Source organism: Melanotaenia boesemani, chromosome 9 (genome assembly GCF_017639745.1).
Source record: "Melanotaenia boesemani isolate fMelBoe1 chromosome 9, fMelBoe1.pri, whole genome shotgun sequence".
Lineage (NCBI taxonomy): Eukaryota > Metazoa > Chordata > Actinopteri > Atheriniformes > Melanotaeniidae > Melanotaenia > Melanotaenia boesemani.
The window spans coordinates 6,181,034-6,196,661 of NC_055690.1; positions in this window are offsets into that span (position 1 = coordinate 6,181,034).

Here is a 15,628-nt window from a genome sequence, read left to right on the forward strand (position 1 = left end):
CCTTTAGTCCAAACTGACGACTCTGCTGGCAAAAATTAGCATCTCTTCATTTGTAAATGCAGCCATTACCTGAGGAATGCACCCATTGCATCCAGCCCCTCCTTGTTACCTTGAAACGTCTGGTAAATTCTGTGGCAGTGGGGGATGGTGGGCTGAGGGGGATAAATAGTAGCTAGCTTCACCTCCAACAAATAGAAGGAAGCAAAATGCAGAGGCGGCTTACAACTCAGCAGGCATTGGACCTGATCCTCAGCGATACAAACCCTTGTGACTCAGATGGAGAAGAGATACAAATTCAGCTGGATTCGGACTCTGACTCTGAGCAGTCTTCAGGTAAGATTTGAAACTATTATTGAACTTTTTGGTATGACAAATTTCTTTCTTTCTGCTTTGTCCTGTACTGTGAGTTGCAACACTGGAATTTCTCCATTTTGGTACAAATAAAGGATTTTTTTAATCTTATTTCCAAAACATCCTATTTTCATCCTCTGAAATTGTGAAATTGTTTACCTTGCAGATGATGAGACTGCTCCACTGCCAGAAAAGAGGGCTCGGTTGGGAAGTGAGAGGACAGAGATGGCTAAAGATGGCACAGTGTGGCATGAAGAACAGCTGGGGACATGTCTCAATTTCACCCCAATAGAACCATACGGCACAGATGGAGAGCCAACTGCTAAGGCCAGAAGAAGTATCCGGACTCGTCTTCAAAGCTTCTTCTGTTTTATAACACTTGAAATGCTTCGTAGCATTCAAGAATGGACCATTCAGCATGCACGGCAAAAGGAGCAGGCAGATTGGTTCATGAACCTCCCAGAACTAATGGCATTTATTGCAATTATTATCTTGCGGGGGGTGAAGAAAGTTCCATCACTACGTGACAATTGGTCAGCAGAGCTGGGAAACCCACGAATCATTGCTACTATGGCCCGAAACCGCTTCCAAAACATCATGCAACACCTACGCTTTGATAACATGTTCACACGCAGTGAGCGAGTGGAGACAAATAAGTTTGCTGCAATTTCTAATCTGTGGGAATCTTTTGTCAATAACTGCATCAGATCTTATAACCCTGGTCGACACATCACTATTGATCAACAGCTTTTCCCGACAAAGACTCGCTGCAGTTTTCTGCAGTACATTGCAACAAACCGGACAAATTTGGCATTAAGTTTTGGCTGGCTTGTGACTTGAAATCAAAGTACATTTGCAATATCCTGCCATATCTTGGCAAGGACCCCAGTCGTCCCAGTGGAGAGAGACTCTCTGAGAGTGTAGTGATGAGGCTGATGGAGCCGTTCATGGATAAGGGCAGAACTGTAACAACAGACAATTTTTTTACATCGCTGTCCCTTGCGCAACGACTGCTTAGCCGGAAAACCACCATCCTTGGCACAGTCAACAAGATTCGCCGGGAAATTCCTCAGTCAACTAGACTGAAGGACCACACTAAATTCACCACTCGAGTGTTTTCCACCACTGGTGCAACACTCACAGTATATGCGCCGAAACGGAAAAAGACTGTCTATCTTCTCAGCAGCATGCACAATGTGGTTGAGACTGAGAATACCACCAAAAGGAAGCCAAACACTGTCACACAATACAACACCACAAAGTGTGGTGTGGATGTGATGGACCAGATGGTGCGGGAGTACAGCGTGCGTGCAGGAACACGGAGATGGCCAGTCGCCGTGTTCTACAACATGATCGACATGGCGGCACGGAACGCTCATGTTCTTCATAAGGAATGCACCGGAGTGCAGGAGAGAAGAGTGGACTTCCTGGTTGAGCTCGCGAAAGAGTTGGCCAACTCTCATGTGAGTCAGAAGAAGGCACATAAGGAGCAACTGCTTCAGCAGCAACCTCCCACACCTAGCCCTGGGAAAAGGGCAAAATGTCAGGTCAACCATCGATGCAAGAACAATTGCGCAACTGTAAGATGTGTTGACTGCTACAAATACACATGTGGCAAATGCAGGATGGAGATACCATGGAAGTGCCAAGCATGTTTGGACTTAGCACAGACGGACTGCTGAAAGAGCAGAAAAGCCATTCACACAAGGGCATGCCACTGTAGCCTTGTGTAAATATTTGTGAAATTGTTTCATTACTTGCATTATTTTAACTGTTTTGTTGTTTTTTTTATGACAAAAATAAAAAGCATTGGAAAAAATTCACAGTTGTTCTTTTATATCTTTGTCATGTTGACATTTATGCCCTCTTGACTTAGACACTAATGCTTCTGGACATTTTACTCACAGACCCTGCCTGTACCACCACAATCAAAAAATGTTCATTTTAAATATTCAAAATTGTTCATTGCTTGGGCTTTTTGGACATAAGGTACATGAACATTGGGTTAGAAAGTTTGAAAAATTGGTCAAAAATTTTGAAAAATTTGTATTTTTTCATTTGTATGAAAAGAGGAGAGCTGGACCTTTTAAAGTAATTTTTAAAAAAAATATGAATTCATCATTTTGTCATATCATTCTAAATTGTTTGCTTTTTTATTGAAGGCCCACAATGATTATCTTTTTTTTTTCTTCTAAAAGCACACAAATGTGTCGAGGAGGTATATATCATATATCATATCAAATATATTTTTAATTATTTGAAATATACCAGAATGCAGGAAAACCTTTCTGAATCTGTTTGAGGTCTACTCCAATCTCATACTCAGGGGACCAAGCAGTGTCTCAAGCCAAGCTTTGGGCAAAAGTTGACAGTCCAGTTTCAAGAGTCTACAGTGTCTCCCCTAAGTATGCGCCCTCCTGGGGTGTGCCAGTAATTGACTCGTCTACAAACAAAAGAAGCTGTTCACAGCTTAAGACAGGATTTTAGCTAAAATCCTACTGGTCAATCGACCCATCTCTGGGTTGTAAAGGTAGAAAGGTCAATTGACCCCTCTCTGGGACTTCTAGTGTTAAATATGTTAACAGTGTAGTTTCCTCATTCCCTTAGTTATATTTTAAATTTTGTACACTTAGTCTAAACTTTGCCTCACTCATTGCCAACAAACTCTGCCGTCATCTAAATTGCTCTTTTATTTAGGTAGGAAGTTGTCTAAAATGCTGCACAACCCAGAATTTAAACTTTAATGATTTTGAACCTTTGTTACCACAAACAAGAGCAAAGATAATGTTTTACCGTGTCTTCACTGACTAATAAAATTGTATGTAGAAAAATTTTTTTGGGGGGGGGCAGTAATACACTGTAAAAAGTTGTCAGAGAAGAAATTAAAGAAAATGGAAGCAACACCATTCTATGAGATTTTTCATCAGCCAATTTAGTGATAGGTGAGGGTGTCATAATTGTGTATAAAAGGAAGCTCCACCAGAATACTTAATATTTCCTTAGAATAATGGGTTGTGGTTCACCACTATGTGCCAAACTCCATTAGAGATCAATTAGTTAAAATAAAGTACTACTATGATGACTACTACTACCACTGTATCTTAAATTTCTTTGGGCATGAACTCACCCGATTTGGACAGAAAGACATTGGACACATGCTCTGCGGTCAAACATGTCTACATTTCAGCTTAGGAGAAACTGCCGTCTTGTTTTGTGTTAAAGGTGAGGAACACTTCCAGGCTGTTATCAGAAAAAAGGATCATAAGCTAGCATGTATGCTTCACTGTCCATGGCCTGAATTTCTTGCACATGTGTGAAGGTACTATTAATGTAGAGTTGAACATTTCCATTTCACATCCTACCTTAATGGTGCTGCTTTCCAACAAAGTTAGTTGTTTAATGCAGCAGGTAATATTGGACCACAGTCTACATTTAGAATAGAAATATATTATTAATCCCTTTGGAGAGTCCTCAGGGAAATTTGGGTACCAGCAGCAATACAACACCAACAGTAAAGCAGGACAAGCACAAGACACAATATATACAGGTACAAAGCAAAATAGAGGCAACAAGGTGCAAGAAAAGCACAAATAGAATGAAATAAATAACAATAAGATAAGTTAAATAAGACAATATAAACAAGCACTGCACTTGCATTTATCAAAAATTTGATTCATAGACATAAAAAATGTGCTTGGCTGATTAATTCTTTGTTTAAAAACGTGGCTCATCATAAAGATGAGAATAGACGTCCACTGCAAAATGAGCAACTGATCTTGTTAGAAAGGAGAACGATTCCTCCCAAAATGAACAATTAACATTTCCAAATAATTAAATTATGTAATCAAAAGGACTTACTTTACACAGTGGTGATGTGTGTAGACATCTATTTGCTATATTCAGTAAAGCCACAGTACTACGGTTAGGAGTAGCAGTTTCTGGAGATATTACAGTAATTATCAGGTTTCTAAAACCTTTCAGTCATTTTTCTACAGGACATTTTCTCTGAGCTGTGCAGAGTTTATTTGTCACGCCATCAGGGATAAAGCTCTTTTCTTTTACACTGCCATAAGATACAGTCAGCTGCATGAACTCCAGAAAACACTAAACTTTCTTATTCAGAGTAAAGAGCAAATTACTAGGTTGTTTGCAAACAGTGCTGTGGTTTAATGTCCATCATCAGCTGACATGAAACAGTAGCATTAATGAGAGTTGGACGGTTATATAGTAGAATATTTTTTCTTGTAATAAAAAAATATAAAGACATATATCAGTAACACTGACAATCAACCCAGTGGTTCTTCAAAGTTGTTTATGCCAGTAGGAATGGTATCTGCCCATCTAGTCTGCTTTGATCTTCTCCTGAATGTCTATGAACTATGTACTCTTTTTTCATTAGTACTTACTCCACTCTTACCTTCACAAGGAACTTCAAACGCGCTAAAGAGGCTTGACAACATAAAGCTGTGGAGTCTCAATGCCTCAGGAAGAAAATTCACAGATCATTGTGCCTACCTCTGCTTAAATACAACCTTATTATTGAGATGAAATAGGTTTTCAGATTTTTTTTTCCACTAATAAGCTAATTACATTTCAGGAGGTCATTTTCTCAAGACCTGAATTATGTTCTCAAGAGGGTTTTCCGAGTTCACAAATAAGGATATGATTAAAACATAATGAAGTCTCATTATTTTCAGCATGTTGCAAAAGTGATAGACAGTATAAGAAGTCACATGGATAAAGGGAGCTTCAAGCAACAACTACAGTTCTTACAAAGAGACAAAGCGAAGAGGTGCCAAGAAACATAAATTGCTACTGTGCTTAAATTGTATCACACAAAGGGATTTTCAAGGTGCATTCATGAACCATAACATGATAAATATCACATACTGGTAGAGCAATCGTGCAGTGAAGAATGAGAGACTGAACCCTGAAGTTAGGATTGTAATGTTCAGAAAGATATATTTTAATTAAGGAATGATGGACACATATTTTAGCTGTTTCTTTTGAGAAGGGCAATACCAACCCCACATCTGATTTGTGTGGCTTAAGATTTTCTACCTTTTGATAACAGGCAAAGCACATTTTTAGGTGGTGGTTGATCACTTGTAATAGTGTAAGTACTTTTATGGACTATGAATATAGGCTGGTCAGTTTTGAATATAATACATATATAGATATAGGCAGTGACGTGCGGTGAGGTTTATGGTTGGTGAGGCACTGATTTACAATTGTAAGAACTGAAATGAGCATCTTATTTCAATATTCATTCAACAGCATGCAACTGGTAATGCTTCATATCCTATCAGCATTCCTCTTTCAATTACACTCACACACCCACTGTTACTAACTCTTCAGTGAGAAAATTAGCTATTGGCGTCCTAAAAGTCGCTAGAAATTGCTAAATGACACCATCTAATGTGCATAATAACCTGGTACATGGAGGCTGCTGTGGAGAGGAATGTCATGGGAAAGGCAAAAATGGACGAAAAGACAAGCAAAAAATTTTTAAAAAGGCGAAACTATTAAAAATAAAACAAATTCTTTGGTTAATATTTCCTTTTATTCTAGTTTAATTTTATTAAGTGTTGGTTGTTTTCTAATAAGGAGGCTGCAACATTTGACAACACTTGTTTTCCTCCAAACTTTTCATTAATAGACATTAATACTTGACGGTAAGCCAGCGCGAGATCATCCTACAGCAGCTTTGAACGTTTCATTTTCAGCCTGGTCATGAAACAGGTGATCATCTCCTGCTCTGAATGCAGCTGCTGCTGCTGCCAGAAGCCTCTTCTGATTGCTTTTGGACAGGAGAGGGGCCTGCGCAGCAGCACCCACTCCTCATTCAAAAGAATAAACCACGTTCATATACTTCAGTCTACAAAAGTCTCCAGTACTGAAAAAGTCGCTAGAGTTGTTGCTAGTTGCTTTAAAAAAACAAACACAAAAAAAGGTCGCTAAGTTGGCAACACTCACACACCGTATTGGTGTGTGAGTGCGCCCCCTTGAGGTGAGGCAGAGTACTGTTTGCCTCACCTGCTGACTTTTCTCTGCACTTTATTGTACGATAAATTGGAATATTTCTCTCACAAATACATTAAAGACATTACACAGACTGTAGAGAGTCATGGTGTATAACAAATATTTCTGTAAAGTTGATATTGGCGATATGCTGAGGAACAGAAAACGGCACGTGTCATGCAACCCACTTTGTATTGGATGGTACAGTCAGAGCTGAGGCACAGCTTGCCCGTGCCTCCACCGGGGTTTCTACACTGGATTTGATCGAGAAATACTCAAATTTGGCAATTTTTACTTAATAAACTGTCAAAAACGTATTAGAGTCATACTGAAAATGCATTTTTAACACAGATCAGTGGAAAATGTTAATATTTATTGTATGTTTTTTTTCTTTATCATGACAGGTGAGGCACTGCCTCACCTGCCTCCCCTGACCGCACGTCACTGGATATAGGGAAAAAAAACTAAACAAAGTAACACACAGCTCAGCTACTGTTTCCTACACCATAAGCTGAACAAGAGAATAGATCAGATTTACCTCTGACTGGACAGCGATGGAAGGTGGTTGTTGTTGTACAGAACCTCTGTCCTTTGAGTTTGAAGAAGCAAAGACTGTTTGAAAAGGTCAGCTGAATCTCCAATTCCCAAATAATTATCTTAAACAAAACAAAAATTAAGCCATTATTGTACTGTATTATCTATAGCCCTTTTTGTCCAAAGTGTGCCCAGTGTTGGGTTACGGTTGGTGCCAGAGCCAGGACTACCTTGGCTCTAGCTAAGAATAGGTTTGGTTTTGGAGAGCCACGATTGATTGTGTCACCAACTAGATGTATGACCCTCCATCCACTGTTTTCAGATGCTGATAGAGAGGTTATATCCTCACAAAAACAGCACATTACAACATTTGACTAATGTTCACAACAAATTACCTTTAAATATCACTAGTAAACCTTTTAAAATGCTGTTTTAATAAAACATTTTGTGCATTTGTAGTGAAATTTTTCACCTCCTATTGCCTCTAAATAAATTAATATTTCCCTAATAAAATTCAAATTGGACTCAACATCTGCTTAGACTGAAAATGTCAATTTGTGAAAGTCTGGCCTATTTTTAACCATTAAATCTGGAATAGGTGGGTTTCTTTAGCCAACCTGTAGAATGCCAATTTTTGGGTTGTCAGCTTTCTCATCTGGCAGCAAATTGATTGATTTTCAGCCACTTCCAACTGCCTATTTCTGTGACAGCCAAATAAGATCTAAATCCGTACAGCTCCATTTGAAACATCACATAAAAGCTGTTGGGAAGGATAGGACAGGAAGTGCTAATCCGACCAATCCATCTGTCTCTCCAATGGGCCCCTCACATTAATCTGCTTGGTTTTATGATACACTGTCTCATCAGTTACAGAAGTGACAGTGATCTGATTCCTTAAATGATTATTACCCCTCCGTTGTTGCAACACATTACTGTTCAGCCTTCATCCTTTTCCGATTGCCCCATGCTTCACAGCACTGGTAAAATTAAAATGACAAGCACAGTGAGGCATCCAAGCTCTGGTGCTTTTGTGTCAGAAGATATTCCTGAGCATATGGCTGAACACCTTAAAAACCCCCTTTGGGTCAATCACCCACAGGCACACAACAGACTTAAGGTACAAATCGTTTAAGCTTTTAGCAAGTCACCTTTTTCCAAATCCTATCAGTGTGTGAAGCCATGAGACCATTTAGCTTTGCTACCAAGACCCACTTCTGCTCTGGAGTTTACTTAAGGCTAACACATGCTTTTCACATGTGTGCGTGTTTGCTGTGTAAATTGAAATATCCATACCAATAATTCAATAAGCAATGTATTACTTGTCAAATATGTGAATATGTGATTCCAGCTATACGACTCCAATCCAGTTTCATAAAAGACATTCAAGTACTTAGCACAGTGGACAAATACTAAAAATATAAGGTGAGTCAAGTCAGTGCAAAAGTGATTTATCTGCCTGGAAAACCAATTTCTAAAAGATGTTGATTTCTATGCACCACAATGCATGGACATTGATTCTTACAGTTGTGCATCATTTCAGTACTAATTTTGTCTGAATACAAATATAAAGATTTTCTTCTTTGTTTTTCTTTAATTACAGTGATCAGTTTGATGGTCAAGCTGTTGATTAAAACAGAGTTTTTCCTCTCCACTATCGCCCACTGCTCAGGATGGGATGTTGAAATGAGGATAAGTGTAATCTGTTGCTTGCTTGCTCATTTCTTGTTTTTATATGAACACATTAGACTTATGAGGGTTGTTATTCATTTTATTTCATTGTATTATATTGCAGTGAACTGGGATATATTTGGATTGGATTGAGCTTTAAAAGTGGATTGGGGTGGCTTTTTCATGGATTGGACCATAGTTGAGTGGAACAGTTTTGGATTTGTTGCTGAGTTTTAAACACACTGAAAACTGTGGATGTTAAAATGAATGGACAACACAATATGCATTTGTATCCACAGAATTCCAGATTGACACAGAAAAGATGAGTTTGCACAGAACTAGGTTTTAAATTCCTGTAGCAACAATTCATATATTTCTATAAATTTTAGTTTTGCTGCAAATTCATTTCCAATCCATTTCTATTAGATCTTTTAATGTTTTTTTTTATGGATTCTGAAAAACAACTATTATGTAGTCAGATAAATACAATTTTCTGTGGGTGCTAAAAGTTGTCTATGATCAGTGGTAAATGAATGTTCTCTCTCTCTCACTAAAGGCCATGCTGGGAACACTGAAGTAGCCTGAAGCAATAATCTGTCCCAAAGGTACAATACAAGACTGGCCAGTGATAATGCCTGAAATGACATCCTGGAGTTGCGGCTCTGATTTTACCCCAGAGGGGTGAGACTGACTGGGTTTTGTGTTACATCTCCTTGACTGAGAAAGAAAGACCTACAGTGGACTGCTTTGATAGGCTTCTGCATCCAGACTAGAGATACACAGAACAAAAATAATGCTTTAATAATTTAAGTTATTATAGGAAGATACTTGTACTCAGGTTGGATGACTGTAACGGTTTAAGCTGTTTTGTAAAATCTTTATTATATATAGACTGAGATATGTGGTATTAGCTATACGATGAAGCTTTTCTCATAAAATAAAATATAGATGTAGGAGATTATCATTTATTTTTAAAGACCATAGCGATAAACATCACACATCAATGCCAGGACGGGTCTCAACGCAAACCCTCCTCTGTATTTTTGCCTCTGATTATTGTCATTCACATGGGAATTCTTATATCCAGTTTTTAAGTCTTACATAACATCACAAACAGAAACATACCAATCACTGAGATATATTAGTGTTGTTTTTTTTTTTTAATAGACCATTTAGCAAGTGCAGAATCTGTAACATTGAGCTTTTTGGGACATAAATATTAGCCAGCCGAGCGATTTTTGTATCTCTACCGCTACTATGCCTGTATGCTTAATTTCTTTTAAAAAAAATGGTATGCAGAGCATGGTCACACAGACTAAATAATTCTGTTTTAAAGTAAGTTAGTAGTAATATAGCATGCTTATAAATACACACCCAATCTTATTATAACTGTGATGGCCTATCTGTGTACATTGTCTCTAATGATGACCCCATGATGGATTACTATTTCTTTCTATTATTATTATTACCTCTCTGTCCATTCACTCTTACTGCCGCTCTAATTAGTCTAGTATAGTTCTCATTCAGAAAAGCAATTCTGGATTACATTGACAGGAATGAAACAATTGTATGGAATTCAGTATGAAGTAGCTGTAAATACCCAAACTGCAAATAAATGTAACGTATAAAGATGCTCTTTAGATGTTAGGTTTTCTGTGACAAAATTGGAGTTAGTGTGGTGAAATCAATTATTCTACACATATACACCAGTGGATATAAACATTAAGACAGGACTCATCAAGCTGTGGACTCCTATCAAGCTATGTGGTATGCTGTGGTCACTGGCTTCAAGCCATCAGTAGCCAATCCTTTTAGGTCCTGTACAGCTCTGTCACTTGTAAAGTTGGGTCTCCATTCAGTCAATCAATTAATGAAACTTTATTTGTAAAGTACTTTTCAAACAGGATTTAGTTTGGACATTTCTATAATTAAAAATAAATAAATAAATAAACAGCAAAGAATAAACAACAACAATGGGAAAATAAAACAACATGCCAGCCACACACACACAATCACTTACCCATATCAGTGCCTATTTGGGGTGCTTTTGGAACTGACACTGGTTTGCATGGGCTGGCCAGTCTAGACCTACACTGCCCAGTACACAACTGACTGCATAAACTATCTTCTGACATCTTTCTATTGGAACTAGCATAAACATTTTCAGCAATCTGAGCTACAGTAGCTCTTATATCAGACACCATGGGTGAGCAATAGCTCCCCACATACTGCACATCAGTGAGTGTGACTGTCCACAATGCTTTTACCATTTGTATTAATTTTCCTTCCCTTAAACTCTTAATTAGTCCTGAACACCACAGACCTGCAACATCCACAGATGCTGGAGTTGTGGGGATACCAGTTGTCAGTCCATCACAATTTGGCTCTCATCAAGGTTGCTCAGTACATGTTCTGTATACATAAAACATGTCTTTTTGACTACCAGGTGCCATTGTGGGAATATGTTCTGTGTTTTTATCCTCAGTTAGTGATCACTGTACATAGATCGTAAACCTTTAAATCCCAACTCTGCACATTTTGGTGGGATTTCAATGCATAATACAGAAAAGTTCTAGTCAACTGTGGAACAAAAGGCATACAGGAGGCAAAAGAAATCCAAGTCAGAAGTTGGCCCACTCCTCAGAGGGTAGATCATGACCCTGTGTTGCTTGGATAAATTGCTGCTTGCTTATGAGGGGGGTAATCTTACAAGTTTGTTTCCAGAAGGGTTTCCAAAGCACTAACTTTGAATTCTTCCCAGTTGTGCAAGGATCTATGTGGACCGCTCTGCAGACTTTCATGTTTAACATAAAATTTGTGTGTGTGGAACACGATAAGTACACTGACTGCGAGAGCCAGAAAAACAAAATCCTTAGTTAATGGATGATACTATAGTAACATAATTTTCATTGCAGTTATATGATGGGATGAACCATTATCCACTATTTTATTTGTCATCATTATGCACACAGACCTGGCATTATTCTCATTTAGTGTTTCTGGTTGCTGTGTTACAAACAACAAACAGTGTTTTTTCTGCTTGCTGTGTTCAAGGTGCTCAACTATGAGCAATTAGGGGTTTGGTGTCTTGCCCAAGGGCACCTCTACATGAACTCGACTTGGCCGAGGATCAAACCGGCAACCCTTGGGTTACCAGACGACCACTCTACTGTGCTGAGCCACACCACCCTCAAATGTAACTAATGTAAAAGATGTAACTGTTACAGAAAGAGATACAGATTTGGTGTTAATTTTAATCAAAGAAGATTTTCTAAATTGTCCCTGTGAACATGATTAGTCTGTAACATGTAGTACATGTCATGCCTGGCAATAAATTTATGTCTGTATTTTAATGCGTTTAAAGTACATCTCCCAGGTATTCAGAGAACCAGTGGGCATAATGGATTCATAATAGCAACATATTGTTAAAACAGCATGGGTAATGAACATAAGTCCATTTTCATGCATGACATCATAGATCTTTTATTCTTGGGCGGAAAACCTTTGCAGAATGTCTAGAGCAAATGTTGGAGATTTTTTTGTTGTCCCATGTCACCACTTTACAACATCTCTGTAACACAACTGCATGTCTGAAAGCAACTTAAAAGACAACAAACATATTAAATGACCTGGTGATTCATTTATACGTTGTGTTTAAATTGGAGGAGACTTTTGTCCAAATTTTCAGTTGATGAATGCAGGTTTTTCACCCATTTGAATTTACAACCCCAGGTTCTATCTCTGTGCATCTCTCACATTCAGTTGTCATTCAGTTGCATAATTACAACAAGCACAAAGGTGGAGGCAAGAAATGCAGACCAGCCTCCATCACACCTCACCATAAATATTTATGAAGGCATTTGAATAATGTGATTTTGTAACAACAAAATATCATTTGGAGGAAGGAACAGCAGAGGGCAAGAAGGTGAAGGATGTCAACAAGCAACTGAGGAAGAATCTCCCAGTTATAGATGGATGTTTTGGGGCTGATGAGCAAAAAAGAATGATATGAAACTGCAGATTTGTATGGTGACTATAGCTGCCATGGTGACACACTTGGAATTAGGAAAAAAGAAAAGCCATCTGATCCTCATTTGAACTGCTCTTGACAGCATTGTGTGTGCTTACTGTAACTTTTTGCTTATTTTCATTAAAAGCCAAAGTCAACATTACACAGACTTTTCAATTTTTCTAGCAGCAGAAACGGAAAAAAAAAAAAAAAACAGTAGAGGAGATGTATGGGCAAAACAAGCACAGGATCTGGATCATTTTGCTATCGCAGTGTGGTGTATGGGTTAGCACTGTCATCTTATGGCAGGAATACTCTTGGTTCAAATCTCAGCTGGGTTCTTTCTTTGTGGAGGTTTTATGTTCTCCGGCCCTTTCCCACTAGTACCCACTTAGTCCAGTCTGACACCACCCCTCCCGATTTGTAAGCGTTCCCATCAGGATTTTCCTGGGGCAAGTATATACAGTTTAGCACCTATTCCATCGGGGTTCTGAGGGTGCAGATCCGGGTCAAAAATCATGTCATGTCGAGATAGCAGGCCATAATTTGACATCATTGGATGAGTCATGAGAGTAACTCCCAACCCAGCCATGTTTAAATCAGCAAAACCATGACTGTGAATAAACACATTAAGGTCTAACTAAACACCCTACTTGTTGCGTAACTCCACCCACTGTTGAATTTAAAAAATGCTTTAAACTGCAAGAGTTGGTGTGGGAGGGGTGGGTCGATCAGCGAACGGAGAATGGGTGGGTCGGGATACACAGGCGGAAATGATTGACAGACAGCAGCTCAGCTTCGGGATTCACAAAGCACCTACGTCACAGAGCAGTCTTGAAGATGAAAAAGTCTTCCGCTCCAGAATCTTCTTAGATATACATGAACAAGGTGGCCATGAACCATATCAGTGTGAGCCTTTTGTGCTGTTGCGCTGGCCTGTCAACAGCTCCAGCAGTGCTGGAAAGCTGTGGAGACTCGCGGCATTGTGGCAACTGCAGGAAGTGTGTCCCTCACAGATTGTCACAATATCATTAATCTACAATATTTCCAACTATATATATATATATATATATATATATGTATATATATGTATAATATTAGTACAGGACTTGGTTAAAAAAATCAACACTTAGATTTATATTTAAAGGTACAGTGTGTAGCTTATTTGGCTTTTTATTAGCAAAAATCAAGTATCGCTTTCATAAATGCGTATTTTACCAAAGTCGAATCACAATCGCAACCAAATGAAAGTCTTTTCATAGCTTAGAATGAGTTGTTTATAAATACATAGGTGGTGGTGCACCCAACTGGAGGCTGCCATGCTGCATTGTCATCTTTGAAAACAGTAGCCGAAAGTGGACAAACTTGTTAGCCTTACGCATTTTACCTGCGAGTCCCCGCTGTTTCAGGAAGGAGGGGGTGGGGGTAGTTTAAACAAGCCAAGACAACCGTAGATGATCAGCTTGCCAGTTTACATTGAAATGGAGGGCCATCCAAATTCTTTGCCCCGTGAAACGGAGAAAAAAATAGCAAAGAAAAGAAACAAATAATAACCGGGAGAAAACAAGAGTATACATCGGTAGAGCATTTGCCAGAATGAGGCAATTGATGAAGGACAGGGACTTCAAAACTGACGTGGAGGTTGCGGGCTTTCTGCTGGATAGGTAAGTTAATTCAGTCTAACAGTAAAGTTTATTTTGGCATTATGTTAGAAACAGGGCGGGATAGTCCGGCGACTACTTTATCCTCCCGTTTAAGTCAGATCATTTACTGTTGTTATATAAAACGACAGAAACTGCTAATTTGTTAGTTAGCCTTAGTAGAAAAGCTCTGTTGCAGCAGTTTTCAGTTGTTGTTACTCTTCACAGAAATCATACCAGTAGGCGACTGTGCGCTTCTTTCAGATGTATTTCCGAGAGCTTTCCCTCATGTTTTATAATTTCAGCTGATTTATCAGTGGGGGTGGGTGTAGTTGTCCTTCTAGTCAGACAGAATAGACCAAAGTAATACCAGTTTCTCGTTGTGATTTAATCACCAGAACCGCAAGCATTCTAACGCAAAAATATCTCTCAGATAATAATTATTTCGAGTCAATACTCTCACATACATACTAATATACTATCACACACATACTACTACAATATAGACCAAATATTCCATCTTGCATATTCTACTATATAGAACACTGTGGAGTATGCATGAGAGTATAATATAAATTGTAACTAAGAACAGTTGTATTTGTAAGAAAGAAAAGTTGTGAGTATGCATGAATATGATTTCTGGCTCAGACAATAGAGTGTGTGTGAGAGTATGGTTATGCAAGAGACTATACAAGTACTTATAAGCGAGTATAGTATTGTTTGTGTGAGCGTATAGTGGTATGTGTGTGAGAGTATAGTAGTTTGTGTGGGATCAAGTTTAAATGATCTCTCAAGGGGCCTCTCATAGCAAACAATGCATGTCTCATCTCAAGTTAGAGACAATGAAGTTAGCCACTGAAATACAGAAAAGTTGACTCAAAGTTTTACAGAGTGAAATGTGCAACCATCTGTCTGGCACAAATTGATTCATGAAACGGGAGAATGAGCCCAAACACAAATAGCAAATAGCAAATCTAGAGCACAATGGCTGAGGAGGGAGAACAGTTTTGTAGTGACCCAGTCAAAGTCTAAATATCAACCTGACTGAAATGCTCAGGCGGGGCCTGAGGAGGAAACTTCAGTAAACTAAAGAAGCTTTTCTAAGAAGAGTGTGGCAAAATTCCTCCACTATATGAGGGACTGCTAACTCCATACAGAAAACAGTGACTTCAAAATAATTTGATAAAAGATATAGGATGTATTTCTGCATTGTAGCACGGAGCAAAGTTTTATAGCTTCGCTATCTTTAGTCTCATTTACATGCATCCCAGGTCTTACACTGACAGTCAATTATTTCCTGTTATGCAAGCCTTGTGCATCCTGTACACACATATGTGTAATTTATGCATTAAAGAAAACACTTTGGATGGAAGTCTTATCCAGGGAAAAGTGATACAGATAGTCA